At 36.8% G+C, this 17,068-nt stretch overlaps 1 protein-coding gene across 1 annotated transcript in view; it reads right to left on the reverse strand.

Moving 5' to 3' along the window:
• Nucleotides 1-3,628: 3,628 nt before the first annotated feature.
• NETO1 (neuropilin and tolloid like 1) overlaps nt 3,629-17,068 on the reverse strand; it is a 308,983-nt gene continuing 295,543 nt past the window's right edge. The window contains exon 11 of the transcript XR_013927178.1: nt 3,629-3,643. The gene's annotated coding sequence lies outside the window, so the exon portion shown is untranslated. The remainder of the gene's footprint in view (nt 3,644-17,068) is intronic.

Here is a 17,068-nt window from a genome sequence, read left to right on the forward strand (position 1 = left end):
AGAAACAGACGTAAAACAGATTAGCAGGGCATTATGCAATTGTTTGGTAGTAGAGAGTTATCTAGGAATGGAAAAGATTTTGGTTCCAGTACCTATTGTAGTCTATACCTAACAGCTTTGTTTCCTGTGTGGCAATACTAGATGGGAAGAGATTCCTAGCACATTTGTAGCCTTTACAGCACAGGAACAGTCACTTTGTAACTGCAAACTTAGTGCTGGTCACACTACCTGTTAGAATAGTATGTACAAAGGGAAGTCCATATTAAAAAATCATTAATGTCTAGACATGGATAAATTAAAACATGGTAGGGTATAACACTTCTCCCATTCTTGCAGCAAATCACTGATGAGATCAGGACATTATCAAGACTTAGACTTCAAATGACCATCTGTTTCTTCATTGAGTGCAGAAAAAAAATTGTGTAAGAATGCTCTGTTAAGCAGTAGTGAAGGGAGACTAGCAAATATTTTTGCATGTAAATTCTTCACACTTTTTGTAATTAAAAGAAAGGAAGCACATAATTAAGATGAAATGCCAATAAAATGAAACTAATTTATTCCTGTATCTGGTTGCCCATTTTCAGCCTTCTCTTTTACATGAGTTTACAGGCAAGCTCATCCTGTTGTTTCCATCAATAATATTCTGCTTCCTCAAAGAGATGAGAACTGTGTTTATCTGCGTGCTTCTTAATTATTCTTTATTATCAAAATACTTCACTTTTAATAACTTACTCTCCTTTGCAATTAGATTATCTCTTAGATTACACTGGAGTTTTCCTTTGAGGATTTATTTTTATTTAATTTCCGTGTGTAATTAAAGATGTTAATGTTGTATTACACAACTCCAGTCTTTACCAGAGATAGCTGGTACACGGGATGCAGGAATTGTAAGAGATGAGAAAGTTTCGGTCAGATTTACATTATTTTAATTTACAATTCCAAACATATATCTTATTAAACATTTAATTTCAGATCAGATCTATATCCCTGTGTATTTAATGTATTAAATGCTATTCTTATTACTGATGATCTCTGTCTTACAAACAGAAAGGCAGTAAACAAGGAGTCATTTTTTGAGAAGTAAAGAAATAAAGACAGTAATTTGTCCTTGTAAACCCAACAGAGAACCGTATTTTCCACAAACATATGACAGTCTCAGCTCATACCTGAAAAAAGAAAAAAAAAATGTAATTAAATATGTTGGATAAAAATAATATAATTTTATTGTGTTCTTTCATATAAATTTAAGTTAAATTAGTTCTGTATTGGCTAATTTAAAGAAATTTTCAGGCCACTTTCAACTGAATGAAAGGAACAGTATGCAGTGTTTGATTTCCAGGGACATCTTTAGCAGTGTTCATCTAAAATTATGATTTTAAATCTAAAGGTTTGATAAAGCTGGTAGTGTTGCTATATTTTGTGATAATATTTTAAGAGCCTTCATTTTAAATAGAAAAGACATTACTTGAGTCCAGTATTTGCTTAATTGAACACTTTTGAACAAAAAAAAATGGGGAAATAAGGGAATATTTTTTAAAGGATTAATTGAAATAGTCAGTACCAAAATGAGATGACCTTAAATTGCTGGGGCTTTTGGTGCGTATCTGTTCTTGCATATTTATTTATTTATTTATTTATTTAAATATGGTATCTGTTACTAGAAACAGTATGCTGATACATTAATATGGCACACTATATTTAGAGATCTGTGCAAAGTGAGATGGTGAGAATCTTTTTATACCTCAGGACGTGTTAACATCCCAGTTACTGATTGTATATGTATTCTCAATACAGACTCGAGGCATCACTGTAGTTATTTCCTTAGTATTGAAGTATGCTGCTGTGGCAGTGCCAGAAACACTCAACTCCAACCAAACCAAATCATACCCAAAACTATACAGAAAAAAGATTTCTATTGCCTGAGATGTGTGAATTCAGTGTTTATCCTAAATACAAAATAAAACAAATAGGGCAACAATTCCTCTCCCCAGAACTGTTAGATGAAACCCTGGAGAACCAGTATTTACTTTTCCAGAAAAAATCTGGACTCACCTGAAAGTATTTTCGAGAAATTACTGAGAATCTCTACCATGAAATCTCGATATTAATTACAAGAATTGTTAATCTTATTTCATATGTTCACAGCTTTCACTCATGTAAGACAAGTCCAGACCAAAATAAATGTACACCTTATTTGCATTCACATGGTCAAATGATTTCTGAGACTATGAAACAAAATAAGATCAGGCATTTTCTTATTAAACTAACATAATATATTCAGGAAATCTACGCAACTTTCAAGTTTGCATTCAACTTCTGATGAATCCAGAGATGTATATGTACCATCATCACTAATCTTCAAACCCATAGGTTATTTTGTCTTTTTTTTTTCCAATCAATTATGCAACATTAATGCTGATAGAGACAAAGTGAGATGAAATAGCTGCCAAGAAAGACCCAGTTACAAAGTCTCACTGAGCTGATTTATCTATGCTGAGTAATACTATAAACATGACTTCACAGGAAAAAAGAAAAAGAAAATTGAAATTCTGGTTTACTCTATGAATATAGCTGAGTGTATTGTAGTTTGTTGTTGTGTTTGGTTTTTTTAATAGGATGGAAGACCACAGCTTTTCTTTATTCAAACATTATGTGTTGCATCATTTATAGCTCCTATTTCACAATTACACAAAAGTGTATGCAAAAAAAAGAGTATGAAGGAAATGAATAGAAGTGAAGACCTGTTTTATTTATAGCTTTTGGGCCATTTAGACACTAATACTTCTCATGTCTGCAGGCTTTTTTGGTAATGGCATATTTTTAGAGCAGAGTCTTAATTTCTCTCCCTACATTTTATCTGTAACTCCTTCTATATAGCTTGAGACATCTGTGACTAGTCATATTAATCACTGCTATCCCAGAGAATTTGTTGGGTTTTTTTAAGATTGTGAAGAAAAAGATTTAACTACATTAAAATATCTGGGAGACTTAATTTTTTTTTTTTAATTTTGCATAGAAAGAACAATTATGAGATAGAAGAAAGCATAACTAATTCAGTTTATGTGGTGTCATTGCCTCTATTTTAGATATCTTAGGCAGCAAACTACTAATTTTATTCCCACACCCAAAATTACGTCAACAGCAACATCAACTTTTTTTCCCCCTGTAATGAAATGTGTGGAATATTTTAAACACTCTATTTCGCTAAATACAAAATAGGCTCATGTGCTTGGCTTGCAGCAGAGCTGAGGGCTCAGGTTGATGAGAACAATCCTAACACCTCTGGCTTAGAAAACACACTTGCCAGTTTTTGCTCACTGGAGGAAAAATGCCACCATTTCCTTGTTCTGGGCTTTTGCTCTTCCCTTACTGTCTGCCACAGGCCTCTCCCAGAAATGGGATACTAGGTGAGATGTATCATTGTCTGAGCCAGCATCATCATACTCATATACACAATACAAGTAATATTTGAATCCGTGGCATTTTTTTAGGACACTGTGTATAATGATACAAAGTGTTTAAACCTATGCACTGAATACTCAAACATAGTATGAAGGGGTGTAAAAAGTAAATATCTGATCTTTCTGCTTTAATCTATGGACCCAAATAATCTCGTTTAGGTCTGCATGGTGAAGTTGTGTGCCTGGAACATTTCATGCACCCTCAGGCTGTTGATGAAGAGAAGCAGTGGGAGAAACTCCCACCCCAGCAACAGCCTTGACCTACCATGTTATTCTGCTAGAAATGAGGTTACAACATGGCTGTCTGTAAAATACAGGCTAAGGATCTTGGTGGTGTGGTAGAAATATTTGCTAATCTCTTAAAATTGCATCTTCTTAAAATTGGTTTATCCGTTATTGTTTGCATCAAGTACAGCATCTGCCCCGAAATCTGTGCCACTGCTTTTCTTTTACCTGTTTCACACTGGCTGCAGGCCTACGGGTTCTTACGGGAAGTCTCTGCCCCATGTATGAAAGCCATCTGGTTCTCATTTATGTTTTTTTTTTTCTCTGCAAACCATAACCTGTTTTTATTGATTAGAACTTGTAGAAGTCTTTTATTCAGGCTTTTACAAAAAGCTCTTATGAACCTCTCCCTTGAACAGCGTGTGTGTGTGCCCACGTGTGTATGTGTACCAGAAGACTCCAGAGGACCCTTTCATCATCAGTGAACTGGGTCTGGCTGAGCCCCCCAGCAGCCCTCCCAGTGCTGTGCTTGTACTGGTGGCTGGAAAGGTGGTGATAACACTCCAGTGTTTGGGCTACAGCTGAACAGTGCTTGCATGGCATCAAGGCTGCCTCTCCACTTCTCCCCCACCTCTCACCAGTAGGCTGGGGGTGAGCAGTATCTTGGGAGGGGACATAGCCAGGACAGCTGACCCAAAGTGACTGATGGGGTATTCCATACCATATGATGTCTGCTGAGATATAAAAGCTAAAATAAAGGAGGAGGAAGGGGAGGCATTCATTATTTACAGCATTTGTCTTCTGGAACAACTGCTGAGCATACTGAACTCCTGCTTCCTGGGAAATGGCCAAACATCACCTGCTGATACGAAGTAGAGAATAATATCTTTTGCTCTCCTTCACTACTGTGTGCACAACTTTTGCTTCATCAAACTGCCTTTATCTTGACCCACATGTTTTTTTCCATCTTATTTTCTTCCCCCCTGTTCTGCTGAGAAGGGGAGTGACAGAGCAGTTGGTGGGCACCTGGCGTCTAGCCAAGACCAACCCATCACAATCAGCCATTCTGTAAAGTCTGTAAAAGAAGAAGAAAGAACATGTGGCATGCAAGGATTTTTTACTGTGCCAATGGATATACAACCACACATATGACCTCAATCTGTGCTAAATGAGTAGTCTGTGTAAATCCCAAAGACAAGTTCAAGTCTTTTGATTTGCAATGATATTGTTTGTTACAGCCTAAAGTATTGTAGCTTAGGTGCAGCTTCCTAGAAAAACTGGTTTTGTGCAACCCAGGATGTGTTGCAGCACTTCTCTATTTTTATTAATAACCGAAACATATTAAACACAGTGAGGCTGATGATAAAAATGTTAATTAAAGTTTACACCTTTTGCTACATAGCACACATTTCCTATACACAGTGATGACAGGGACAGGGAGATCTGAAATAATGGACAAAGATTAATAGTATTCATTTCTGAAGGAAGTAAGCACATATTTCTGAGGATTAATGACCAGAAACACTCTTTCTTAACACAGAAAAGGTATTAGTGATGATAGAAAATGATATAGGAACTAGAAATATAATACCATCCTTTTCTGATTAAAAACCCTAATATGAGAGACTACATACACTTCTGGGTGAGACTTTACACAATATTGAATACAGATGAAAATCTTAGTAAGAAGAGGAAGAATTCTAATAGTACTTAATTCTACTTCTCAACTTGAACATGTCTTTTCTTCTGCTTTTGTTCTGGAGTTTTCAAAGCTCATATCCCTTCCCATCTTTCAGATATATCCTTAAAGTTGTCTCACTGCTTCCAGACAAGGAGAAAAAAATATTTTTTCACTGCTCATAGTAGTTGCTTTTTTTTTTCTCTGTGTTCATGGTAGACAGCTTTACCCTTTCTTTTCCTGCATTGATGTATCCCCACTTTTTCTCATTATTTTTTCTCTATTCCTGAAATATCTCCTTACAAAATATACAACCATTCTATTTCTCAAGAGCTACTGTAATATTTTCCTTTTCTTATCAACCTTACTTCTAGTAGCTAAAAGCATTTTCCTTGTTCCTATATACAGCCCAAACAAGGTGGGAGGAAATACCCTGTTCATAACACTAATGCAGCTGTAATACGGGCAATGGTGACAACAGTACATGCCCATTGGTCAGGTGTGTTAAACAGAATGAGGTGCAAGGGCTATTTTTCTACCCATCAGGTTTGTAATACAGCCTGGAGCTCTCATGATTCTCAGTGTAACTTCTGAGAGTAAAATGTTTTAAGTGAAGCACTTTAATAATTCACTTAGCTTCCACTTTAAAATAAACTGTCCAGCTACTTCTTTTGTTTCTGCTTCTGAAAACTTATGTCTGGCTAATTGTATCTTTGATAAAGAAGCTAGTTTGCATTTGAAACATTCAGGAAGTCTAATGTCCACCCTTTTCTCTTGGTAACTTGTTCAAGTAGATTTTATAGAATATAATTTAGTTTAGTTACATCTGCTTATCAAAAGGAAGTCCAAGATATGTATCCTACTGAAACAGCTGATTCACAGAAAAAGTAATTGTAGAGTGCTTTTCTGCAGATATGCTGCATTTTCTATCCTGTAATTTCCAGTTCAGGCTGTTACCTGTTTGTGCTGCTCTGCACTGGTATACATCCACAGGACTCAGAGTTGTGCAAATCCAGACCCGTGCCATGTAGCTGTGGCAATGAGGGAATCTGCCCAAGACACTCTTACCTTCTCCACAGTCCTGACAAATCTGGGCCTGTGTCCAGTAATGAATGCATCATACTGCTTGCCCAGTATATGACATTCTGCTATGCAATGCGTCCTTATCTGCTAAAAATATTTTAATTTCTGTGTCATTTATACATTTGACAGCAAATAATTTGTAAATTGTTGTTTTGTTGTTAGAAAAAAAGAAAGAATAAGAAGATTGAAAGACTGACATTTTGAAGTCTCTGACTGTGTTTCTACCTCTCAGATAATTTTTGTGACTATAGTCCATACAGTTCGTTATTGTTATTTGAGGTATGTGGAGAGACCAATGGGATATAGCTTTTTCACACTGATCCCAGTGAAGATTCAGAGGGAAGTAATATGTAACATCCCTTCTAACACAAAATCATACAATGTCATCTGTAACACACACAAATCTTGCATGGTTTACCTAGTTAATCCAGCTGCAGCCAACTGCACTAGTTCGCATGGGCAGAACATGTTCTCCCATAACCTGTTACTGTGCTGGTTCCCTCTGAAGCCCTATGTCCCAGTTTAACACAGAATGGGGTAATGCTGCCTACTGGGGTTTGTTCCATCTGGAGACAACTCTACATAATTACTCATTTATAATCTTTTCCCTGCTGTATCACATGCCCTGTTGATTTACATTATGCTAATTGAAATTTTCTCATCTTTTGCAGTAACTATACCTTAAAACTATTGGAGCAATACTTTAATGCTCAGGAGTATTTGAAACATTAATTCAGCACTAAAGGCTGCTCATTTTTTTCATATTAATATTTGAGTGAAGTGGAAAATCTGGTTAATGAAAAGAAGAAAGACTCTGGGCTGATATGACCTGTTTGAGGTCACACAGCGAGTCAGTAGTAGTTCCACAGAATCACAGAATGGTCAGGGTTGGAAGGGACCTCCGGAGATCATCTAGTCCAACCCCCAGCTAACGCAGGTTCCCCTAGAGCAGGTTGCACAGGATCACTTCCAGGCACGTTCTGAATGCCTCCAGAGAAGGAGACTCCACACCCTCTCCAGGCAGCCCGTTCCAGTGCTCTGTCACCCTCAAGGTAAAGAAGTTCTTCCTCATATTCAGATGGAATGTCTCATGTTTCCGGAAGTTTGTGCCCGTTGCCCCTTGTCCTGTCGCTGTGCCCCGCGGAAAAGAGCCTGGCCCCGATATCTTGATACTCGCTCTTAAGCTACTGGTATGCATTGGTAAGAGCTCCTCTCAGTCTTCTCTTCTCCATGCTAAACAGGCCCAGCTCTCTCAGCCTTCCCTCTGAAGGGAGATGTTCCAGTCTCCTAATAACTTTTGTAGCCCTCTACTGGACCCTCTCCATTAGTAGTTCCCTGCCTCTCTTGAACTGGGGAGCCCAGAAGTAGAGGTATAGCCCCACCAGGGCAGAGCAGAGGGGCAGGATCAGCTCCCTCGACCTGCTGGCCATGTTCCTCCTAATGCACCCCAGGATCCCATGGGCTTTCTTGACCACCAGGGCACACTGCTGGCTCATGGGCAACTTGCTGTCCACCAACACTCCCAGGTCCTTCTCCTCAAAGCTGCCTTCCAGCAGGTCAGCCCCAGCCTGTGCTGGTGCGTGGGGTTGTCCCTCCCTAGGTGCAGGACCCCACACTTGCCTTTGCTGAACTTCATGAGATTCCTCTCTCTCATCCAGCTCTCCAGCCTGTCCAGGTTTGGCTGAATGGCAGTGCAGGTGGCTGGTGTGGCAGCCACTCCTCCCAGGTTTGTACAATCAGCATTTTCTGTCATCATTCACCTTTGAATATTTTCTATTCCTGATTATAGATCGCAGGCCATATGGATGGTCTAGACTATATTTTATTTTATTTTATTTTTTAGGCAAGGACTCTCTGAGCTCATCTCCAGTTCTACTGAGCAGTTGTGGTCACAACAGAAAACTCTGGCTTATGTATTTATAGTGTTCAGAGCAATAAAATATATTTTAGCTGCAGGTCTTGCACAGGAAAACTATGCTCATTGTTAAAACTAGCGGATGGTCTGTATTTAGCTGCATAGAGGAATTTGAAAATAATGTTGTGCATATATCAATACACTGAGCATTTTGCCTAACTTGCACTAATTGTGAGTTGTGAACACTGAAAGAAAAAACCAGATGAGTTCAGCTTTGTTATTATTACTTTTACAATGTATGTTAGCAGGACATAATTCCATTATTTTAAATTAAGGGATGGTTATTGCAAAATAACTACAGATGACTTGCAGTGTTTAGAGAAACAACTACAAAACCTGAAAGCATATGACATGTGACACCATCCTGAATATTTTTCAGTTTTCACTTGGAAGATGATTTGGTTTAAATCTTAGGTGTTAATCTTGCTTTTTTTCCTAGGATTGGCATGTCTCATCTCAAGAACATTATTTTATTAAACACTATGTGTAACACAAATCAATACAGAAAGTATTTTTTATTATATTTATGAAATTTCTAATTACCACTACACTAGTAAATCATTACATTAGTAAATAATAAAACCAAAACAGAACAAAACCAAACCGAACCAATGAATAAAAAAACAGGTACTGAGGTAACCTTAGTGTAACTAAAAATTTCACAAAGATAACTATGCTAGCACTAAATTTAACTTTGGGACAGGTTGAAATGATAATATTACAATTCCAAGAAGAATTTTGCATTATTTTCTACTTTGAAAAAATCTAACAGCTTAATTTTATGTATTTTGGAAGCAAAACAAAACACTGTGTGGGGGGTTTTGTTGTTGGTGGTGGTGGGTTTTGTTTGCTTATTGGTTTGGGTTTTTTTTTCCTAAAATATGAAACTAGGAAAAATAAGGGAATGAGAAAAGAATTTGTGAATCTTATACATTTTTTTTAATGAACAGTAGAATTCATAGAGCTGAAGATACTGGCTGAAGGTGGGAGGGAAGCAGTTGGGTTACATTTTGATTTTTTAAAATTGTTTTTTTACTTATCACAGCAAATGTAGAGTTGTCACTGGTATCTTAAGTATTTTAACAGGTGTTGGGAATCATATCTTTCTCAAAAAAGGCAAGAAATGTATTGTACTTAGCTAATACTATATCCAATAATTACTGCCCTAGAATCTAATCCAAAATTTATTTACTACTCAAAAAGAGTTTAGCTTTTATTCAAATTTGTCTGAAAGAGCCTGCAAGTTATTTCATCTTGGAAATTGCTTAACAGAGTTATGTTCAGAGCTTCTGTGATAGCTGACATACAGATGGATGGACACTGATTCTGAGTTATGTGTACACATGCTTCACATAGAAGTGTTAAAGAGAACATTTTGCCTTCTTTTCAATCAGATGTTCATAGGACTCTATTTGCTTCAATTAGGCTCCTAAAAGGCAACTGAGTAAAGGCCACGACCCCACCATTTTGACCACAGACCATTGAGAAGGGAGTGATATGCAAAGATGCAGAATATCATTTGTTCCTTCGGTTTCCCAGCCATGTCTCTGTCCTGGCTAGCCAGTCCTGCAGGACCTGGGAACAGCAAACTGCATACAGCAAAGGTCCCTGAGAACTAGTACCAGGAGGAAGACGATCAAAACCATGTTATGATTTGCTTAAAATCCTTCCAGTCAACAAAATAATCTTAAAAAATTTTCACTGACCTTTCAAAGGTTCTGTCCTCAACTGTTTACTATATTTTAAACTAACACATAAAATCGATAATCCTCCAAGTACATTTCCCCCCCAGCATTACTTCCCTGTCTCACTGTTGACCAAACCTTGCACATAGAACAAATAGTTAAATATATAAACTCAGTGCTCCAAGAAATGTATTTGTTTAACTGCTTCATACTTTATTGTGTTTATTTCAATGGCTTCCATGAATTATTCAGTATGTTTTAGGGTAGCCTAGAGAAAATGTTTTCTTTTAGGTGGCTTATTTCTCAGACATTCTTTTAAGTGACTTAGGTGGCAACAAAGTTTTAGAAACTATATCTATAAATATGGAATGATTTTTTTAAAAACTAACTCATTCAAAAGTAAGAAATACTGTATTAATAAAAAAAGACAATCAAAATTCCTGACCCAAACTTTCTTTTTTTAATTGTCTCAGCAGAATTCACTTCATTCAAAGATTATTTTCCTGTCTAAAACCAATTTCTACCGAGAGACTGAGGGAACTCTGATGGTGGGTACAATACAGCACGATTGCTTCAATTTATGGCAAGCATTATATTGGCCAAAGAAAATCTGTAACGGTAAACAACCCATCAAAAAATATATTGAAATTCACCTTGGTGTGCAGCTGATATTTTTATCCCTTTTGTCTAGGAAAAGAGATACTCAAGAATTTCAGGTTTTGCCAAATGACAGTAGCAGTTATCTTCAAACTGTAATTGAGTGTGTTATACAAACAAAAGTAAAAACATTTTAACATGCTTCTTAAGAATTTGAACTTTTTTTCTTTCATAAATCATAAACATATACAAATTTTATTTTGTTGCCTAAAAAATATACACTTTGTCACTTATTATTTTGCTTATTAATATTATGTATATGAAATCCTGTCAATCTAAGGTGTTAGAAGGTGAATTACAAGCAATTACCTCTACTGATAAAAGTGAACATACGTTTTCATTTTCAAGCTTGCTTCCTGAAAGGCAATTTTGGCATTGATTTGAGAAAGACTTCACCTCAGACATTCTTCTTTGTGCAAGGCACTGGTGAAGTTTCAGTTTATTACTAATTCTATTATGGTTTAGGCTATTTAATATCCAGAAAGGTCTTGAGTTTGATCCAGGTTTGGTCTTTCAAACCTTGTTCATCTCTTACTTTATCTGAAAACCTATAGTTAAGAGTCTGACAAATTACCAAACAGGGCTTTGACATAGTGGTTAACATTCTCCTTCAAATATATAATAGTACTGTGGAAAACACAAAGACATGAAGGTGCCTTTATTCTCCCATTGTCTTTATGTATGTATGTATGTATATATGTATGTATTCATTTGTTTATTAAGAATAGTATGGGTTGAATCAGCATTACTATCTTCTAGAGGTGCTTTCCACAAACCGTCAGTGTAGATTCATTTTCTTATGTCAAAGGACAGGGAAACCCGTATTCAGTGGAAACCAAATGGGTGAGCATTCACTGTTGGCCTAGATCCAGGGGCTCAAGAGCCTCCAGTCCACCCTTGGCTGAACTCAGAATGAGCCTAGGCTTGGTGCAACACTGTGCACCAAAAGGAACCCTTTGCAAGGACAAAGAGCATGCTTTGGCAAAGATATGGACAAAGTCATGAACTCCTGACTTGATTCCTAAAAATGCAAAGGTTTTTCCATGAAATTGATATATCTTTATGAGCTACTTTGAGGGAGCTGTTTTATTCAGATTTGGTTTTGCTTGTGTGGTTAAGATGGCGAATAGGAAGTTCTTTACAACTGACATTTATCTCAGATCTTAACTTTTGATAGTATCTCATAAATCCTTCCAAAGTAGCCTGATTCTAGATATTGTGGCATACTCATTCTCACAACTGGAATATAAAATGTTCTGCATGCATATGTAAAACTGTAACTTCTCAACATACGAACAACAGAAAAAAATTATCCCAGATTCAAGATTTGAGTAAACACAGAGTTCTTCATGAACCTTATGCAAATAACAGATTATTATCATATCCTTGGGAATAGTTTTTAAATACCTGAACACAGGAATTTGTATCTTATGGGTTAGCAATATTAATGATAATATCATTATCATTATAAATATCATTATAAGTAGTAACAAAATCAATACTGTTTATGCTGCTTACTTACATCTAAGCCTAAGCTTACTGATCTTATACCTAAAATTACATTGAATAGACTTCTTTGCCTGTAAACTACTATCATCTGATTTTTTATTACATACAAACCCCAGACAAATAATTTAACTGCACTGAAACTTCAGCAATAAAATGCTCTCCTCTAAGATTTTTGGAACCAAATGCAATAGGCTTACACTCTGCAGTAATCAGCTGTTCTTCTGCTGTCACTATAGTGCATGAAGCCTTTACACATTAAGGTCACAGTTCTTAAATAAAATTTGCAAGTTGCAAATGTCTAGTTATGAATTCATGAGCTGGAAATGTGCAGTCATAAAATTTACCAGTCCCACAGCTCAACATTTACAATGTGTGAATCTGAGAAGATTTATGAAGTTGTATGGTAGTCCTGAGTAGATGATGTCAACTGCCAACTTCATGTTATGTTGGACTTTTTATTTTAAAGCCACAGCTGTTGTGCTGAGTTACTTCAAGAAGGCGTATAATTTGGGGAAGTATGTCAGGATAGAATGACTCAAGAGGGTTTTCAAAGAAATTATGAGGCATGCAGTGTAAGCTCAGGTATATCTTTTTATTATCATGACAAAAACATGACCAAATACTTCAAAGCTGAGTTCTATTTGTCTCTAATACAAGACCTCAGAAAATCCTATTCCTGGTAAGATTGTTGACTTAAACAACCAGTACATGAAATGGTTCTTGTAGCTTACTAATTGGCTGAGTGCTAAGAGTGAAAGGGACTTCGTTTCAGCTTAATACTCCCTCAAGCCAGTAAGCCCATCAGATTTTAACACAACGTATGTACTGATCGATAAAGTTGCACCAGAGGAGGTTTAGATTGGATATTAGGAAAAATTTCTTCAGTGAAAGGGTTGTCAAGCATTGGAACAGGCTGCCCAGGAAAGTGCTTGAGTCACCGTCCCTGGAGGTATTTAAAAGACATGTAGATGTGACACTTAGGGACGTGGTTTATTGGTGGACTTCTCAGTGCTAGGTTAGTGGTTGAACTGAATGATCTTAAAACTCTTTTCTAACCTAAATTATTCCATGATTATATAGAAGGTTACTTTCAATCTTACCTTCTTTCCAGTGCTATTAAAATCACTAGATTCCTATTGCCAAACACTTAATCTTTTTTAATACTGAACACCTGACATAGTAATGTTCCATGTAATGCCTTAAGACAAGAGTTTTCAAGACCAGACAAGACAGAATTCTTCAGAAAACTGTGAACTATAGACCGTCATGGTGAACCATTTCCATCTTGGAAAAGGTGAAAAAGACAACTATGATTTTATTTTGTTTTCAAATTGGTTGGCCATGCAATTGCAGAACTAGTTCAACAGCTTGGGATCTCACTGTGGTCTCTACTTCTATGTCTGCATTTTTATATTTTTATTTTAGAAGTATCTTCTAGGTATTTGTAGTGGGTTTGCATGACAAGGGTTTGGTAGCGGGGGAGGGGGCTACAAAGGGGGCTTCTGTGAGAAGATGCAGGAAGCTTCCCCCGTGTCCAATGGAGCCAATGCCAGCTGGCTCCGAGACAGACTCACTATTGGCCACAGCCAAGCTAATCAACGACACAGTTAGCACCTCTGTGACAGCAAATTAAGAAGGAGAGAGAAAAAAATAAAAATTTGTGCCAGCAGAAGAAAGGAGTGATACTATATCAGAGCAACAACTCTGCAGACACCAAGGTCAGCAAAGAAGGAGGGGGAGGAGGTGACTGAGGCACTGGAGCAGATTCCTCTGCAGCTGGCAGTGAAGACCACAGTGAGGCAGGCTGTCCCCTTGCACCCAAGGAGATTAATGGTGGAGCAGATACCCACCTGCAGCCCCTGAAGGACCCTATGCCAGAGAAAATTGATGCCTGAAGGAAGCTGTGACACATGGGAAGCCCATGCTGAAGCATGTTTGATGGCAGGACTTTTGAACCCATGGGGGACCCACACTGGAGCACTTTGTGAAGAACTGTAGCATGTGGGAAGGACTCACATTGGAGAAGTTAATGGAGAGCTGTCTCCCCTGGGAGGGACCCCACACTGGAGCAGAGGAAGAGTGTGAGGAGAAAGGAGCGGCAGAAACAACGTGTGATGAACTGACCACAACCCCCATTCCCCATTCCCCTGTGTTGTTCGGGAGAGGAGGTAGAGAAATCAGGAATTAGGTTAAACCCAAGAAGAAAAGAGAGATGGGGGGAAGGTGTTTTACTAATTTGAATATTAATAAATTAAATTAACTTTCCCAAGTCGAGTTTATTTGCCCATGATGGTAATCACTGAGTGATCTCCTTGTCTTAAAAAAAAAACTAAAAACCTAAAAAAACCCCAAAACCCAGAAGTTTTTCCTTATATTTTCTCTCCCCTGTCTGGTAGAGGAGGGGAGTGATAGACTGGCTTTGGTGGCATTCAGCCAGGGTCAAACCGCCACAGTATTTTAATACTAAAACACAGAAAGTTAAAACATTCTATATACTTTGATAACCACCCTGTGAAGCACTTGAATTTCTTACCTTATGCTCATAACTGTAATGTAAAGCAGGAGGTATATTTGGAAGCTTTAAGTCTTTTTTCCAGTTTCACGTATTTCTATCAGTAAATACAGATTTTGTGTACAAAAAAAAAATTGTATGAAGTACATACATGACAGCATTTTTTAGGACTCCCTTTAGAGAGGTAACATTATAACAAAGGTGTGTTTTTACTGACACGAGGCAATAAAAGCCTTAATGTTTGATAGATTCCTATTTTATATATCCACAGGAGTGAAAATATTTTTTGAAGTTATAGTACATGAACTATTTATCAAAGCATTTTCCTTACACCAAAATATTTGTGTCCTCCCTTCAAATACGCATCAGTTCTTGTCAGTCTTTCAAGAATACTGTCACTGCTACCACTAAAATGCTCCTCATTTCTAGTCAAAGTACCATTTCCAGTCAAAGTACTTGTCAATTGTTTTTTTTCATGCTAGTTGTTCTTGAAGTAGCTAAATAAACCAATAAATTTTCTAGTGTTTCTTGATTGCTAATAACACTGGGCAAAATACTTCCATTTCACAGTATCTTCCACTTTCTGCAGTTTCAGTTTATATGAATTTGCCTCAGTCTATGGCTTTATTCAGTCATTTGAGCCTCAGGACTTAAAGCAACAACTATTTGAATGAAACAAAGTTCTCTTTTTTTCACACAAAACTATGCAAATTGATGAACAGATCTTTTTTATTTCTTACCTGGAAACAACTGCTATGTTTACTTTCTCCTTTCCTTCTTCCACCCATTTAATCATTTCCCTTTTTCATTAACACTGGTTTATATAGTAAAATGCTGTAATATGGGCACGGTTTTAAATAAGATGTCATATATATAATGGAAAATAAATAAAGATCTTGGAAAATACCTGTAAATAAATTAATATCAAGTGCTGAATTTCAAGAGTTCTAAGGATTTTGGGATGGGAGATTTGACAAGCAAGAACTGATATGGCAAACAAGGCAGAAGGCAGTTCTCAGGGCACCCAGTGTGTCCTTGACACATGGCTCTTCAAGCCACTCTAAAGCCATTGGTTTAGCTTATCACAGTGTCATTCAAAAATTATATTAACTATATTAACCACAACTGTCACCTTTGTAAACTCTTAAATCTATGTTCTTGAAGACGGAATTGTCAGAGGTGGGACTCAGAAAAAACAGTTGCCTCCCAGACTTCTGTCTTTCTTTTTTACCATAAATCCCAGCTAACAATAAACATACTACAGAATGTACATATTTCTAACTTGATATCATACTTTATATAGAGAAGGCATAAACATGTCATTCAATTAATACTTATCAGATAAGAAAAATAGAAGACCATTTTTTAAGGTCAAATATACAAAAGAACAATCAAAAAAGTGAGACAATGAGCTAAGAAAGATGCTTATAAAACAGACTGGATTTCTTTTTTTGAAACACAAAAGAATCTGGAAAGTATATGGTTACATATTCAGGATAAAAATGTCCAAATACTTTGGATAGCAGTCTAAGTCATATCTTACATATTATTTTAATAAATATCTTGATATACATAAACATTTTTTAATGAAGTAGCATAAAGTCTTAAAAAATTATCCGGTTATTCTGGTTTTCAAACACATTTTCTCCTCTTTTTTGCCTACCTTCCAAATAAGTACACTTCTCCAGTATAACTAAATCTTGGAATATGAGTTACAGTTTGCATCAACTCCCTTCTGAAACTATAGTTTAGTTCTGGTTTTGGTTTGCTTTTTTTTTTTTCAGTTTGTTTTGGTGGGTATGTCATCATCTTCTTGTGTCCTTTCCCATCCCTGTCCCTGTCCCCAATATCTGGTTACTGTATCTTTCTCTAAATGGGATCCCACTGGTCTATTGAAGATAAAAAATAAAAAAAAAAAAAATTAAAAATCCCTTGCTTTTTTTGTGACTTGCTTCTCCCTCCCCTCTCAACTCACATTTCCCCCCTCTATTATTTCACAGACACGGTCTATTGATCTACCCTTATTTCATAACTCATCCACCTACCCCTGAAGTCCTATTGCATCCCCTGAATTCCTTTGCACCATCTCTTATCTGCTTTAGTATTATTCTCCTTTGCTTTTCAATCTGATGTCCTTTTCTGTCTTCAAACTGAAACTATGTCTTTGTTTCTTTTAACATACCCTCCTCAAATCTTTAACTCTTCTTAGTACTCTAGACTTTCTAGTTTCTTTTAAGTTTTGCCAGGCCCACTCTTCCCACCCACTACCCAAAATCTTCCTCCTGAACTAGCCAAGACCCTCTTCCATTCAGTTTTGAATCTTTGCTTTTCCCACAAGGAACT

This window comes from Falco punctatus, assembly GCF_963210335.1.
Source record: "Falco punctatus genome assembly, chromosome: 3".
Taxonomy (NCBI): Eukaryota; Metazoa; Chordata; class Aves; order Falconiformes; family Falconidae; genus Falco; species Falco punctatus.